The sequence below is a fragment of the Cupressus sempervirens genome, chromosome 9 (genome assembly GCF_028749045.1).
Source record: "Cupressus sempervirens isolate cs-2001-9-10 chromosome 9, ASM2874904v1, whole genome shotgun sequence".
NCBI lineage: Eukaryota > Viridiplantae > Streptophyta > Pinopsida > Cupressales > Cupressaceae > Cupressus > Cupressus sempervirens.
Window position 1 is genome coordinate 516,267,092 of NC_143126.1, and position 2,914 is coordinate 516,270,005.

The following is a 2,914-nucleotide window of genomic DNA, read 5'->3' on the forward strand; positions in this document are numbered from 1 at the left end:
AATCTTAGCACCAGGCTCAAGCTCCACCAAGGTAGCAAGAGTACTTCATTATGGAGACCTTACACTTGATGAAGAAATAGTCATACCAAGTTATGACTACAAAAAAATGAACCTGGCACACATAAATGAAGTGCAAGAGGAACTGGAGAGGAAAAAGAAGCAGGAGATACTAAGAAATGAGTATAGACAAAGGCAAGCATTAATAGAGATCAAAGACATATTTCTTGATACATTTAGCTTGCCTGTACTTGATGAAACAAAGCCTATCATGGAGCAACTATCCAACATAATGGGCCAAGTATAAAATGAAGACCTTGATACTAATGTTAAATTATTAGAATGGTCTGAAAAGAAATTTCAAATTAAAGTTAATGAGAAGATATCTAGTGAGATAGCACTATCACAGGTTGAATTGGGTAAGAAACTATAAAAGGTGAAAATATTACTTGATAACATATTCTCATTGTACTCCAAATTGTGCGACTCGTCATTTTTCACACAAGAAACTAACTAGAGAATACTAAGCTTGGAGAGAAATCTTAAGATATCTAGCACTTAGCTACATAAAGATCCAACTCAAAGTGAGAAGCATTTTGCAACAATGCTTCACACTCAGAAGGAATTAACTGTATTGATAGCAAAAGAGGCCAATGTCAAGGCCAAATTAATATAGATTCAATCTTCTATTACCCCACATATGGAAGTACTACAAAAGGAAGTGGCCTATGCAGAAAATGTTTTAAAGAAAGATCCTAATATTTCTACATTGGAAGGCCTTGTACATCTTGCAACAGAGACAACCATCTAGCTCAAAGCGCTAGAAATTGCCTTAGATAATTGGGATGCTTCTCTGAAGATGATAATTGAGGTAAACAAAACATTTTTGGCTAAATATTCCATTCATTCTTAGGACCCTTTGACATAAGTGTCAAAAAGGGGGAGATATAAACATTATGCATATAATAAGAATGGGGGAGAAATAATACATTATGTAGATATAGGGGAGATAATACATTATGTAAATAAAAGGGGAGATATGAGATATAAAATTTTGAATTTTGAGGAGAAATAAGGAGATACAACCAAAAGGATAAAATGCAAGGAGATGTATGAAAGAGGGAGCAAAAACAAAGGGGGAGTACAAATGGACTAGACACAAATGCAGACAAGGCAAAGAGTATTAGACATATCAGCATGAGACAAATTCAACACAAGAGATTTTTGATACATAAATGGCACGCCAATTCAAGGGGAGTTACAAATTTGTGAGGTATATAGTCTTCTACAAAATTTTGAACAAGTTTTTGGAGTTTTGTACATATGCCGAACATAATGTGTATTAGACTCATAGAGATAAGATCCATAATGTTTGGTTAAGTGTTTTTGCCACTAATGTCAAAGGGGGAGATTTTTGGTCTCAGATTGGTTTTGACAATTGAGTATCAAAAAACTTAACCAATTCTCAAAGATGATGCTAAGTATAACACAGATGCCTAGCTATAGTATGTGCCGAGCTAGAAATTCAATAGGTGTCGAGTGAACTTCAGGTGCTGAGCAAGATTCAAGTGCCGAGTGATAAGTGATGCCGAGTCACTATAGTTGCTGAGCAAAGTATAGATGCTAAGCTAAACATAATTACTATAGGAGCCAAGTGACATAGAATCAGCATATGAGTTTGTGGCTTCACAAACTCAAATGTAAACTATTTTTTTGAGCTGACTTAGAATGAATCTTGAAGGATCTTGAAGATAAGATCAAATCTTTTGTATTTCCTATGTAATGAGCATGTAGCCAATAGGAAAAGTGAAAGAGTTGAGCAGGAAATGAAGAATGAATATGGATTGTAGATTCATACCTAACCCTAAGTCTTCGAAGCCTTTATAAGGAGGACAAAAATCCATTATTTGTGTGTATGTGAGAAGTGTATGGGTGAATTATAGTAAAATTCAGAGGGGTGTTTAAAGACTTAGAAGGAAGAGCAGCATTACAGAATTCAATTGATTAAAACAGAGCAATCATAATTTCAAGGAGAGACATATCAGATCAGGAAGGATCTGAGTAGACAAAGCAGAACAAGGATATGGAATCAACAATTGAAAATTGCAAGTCATTAGGTCAAGACTTTCTAATACTCTCTAGCCATTGTATTAGGAATGAAAATCCTATGATGATAGGTTGGTTTAATAGCCATGTTGTAAGCCTTTCAATAAGATGCTAAATCTTTTAATGGGGTAACATTCCAAGTGAGTGTTTGTAAATCCTTTAACTAGGTCGCTTTTAATAGGGTGTAAAATCTTTAACATGACATGTCTTTCATAGGGCAGACCATTGGAAGTGGTCAAACTTTGTAACCTTAAATAGTTACATATTGTTGCAGTGATACTTTGTGGGTGTCATCCCCACCCCAATTTTATCTTCTCATTTTGGAGGGTTTCTAGGTTACCAAATTCTTGTGTTATTGATTGTCATGCATGTCTTTATTTTAATGTTTATTAGATGAATTAGATGCATGTGAATGATTTTAGCTAAAATGTTTTAAAAGGTTAAAGTTAGTTACTTTTGGCTCACAACCCACCCCCCGCCCCCCCCCCCCCCCCCCCCGAAGTATATCTTCTCAATTGTAAATTCCAACACTATATAGTTTCTTTCCATTTATATAGTTTCCATAAATGACAATCAAACATATTCTCCTTATGACTGACATACCATCATAATGCCAATAGTATGACCACATAAATATATATGTAATAATTGTAATGGTTTAGAAGATAAAAATGTATTTATTTTTTATCATGTTAACGCCCTTAATAAATTTTCCCAATTTAAATTTGCTTTGACAATCATGATCATCAAACACAACTTCATGTATCTAATATTACAAATTTGACTAATATTTTATGTAAATCCCTAAACA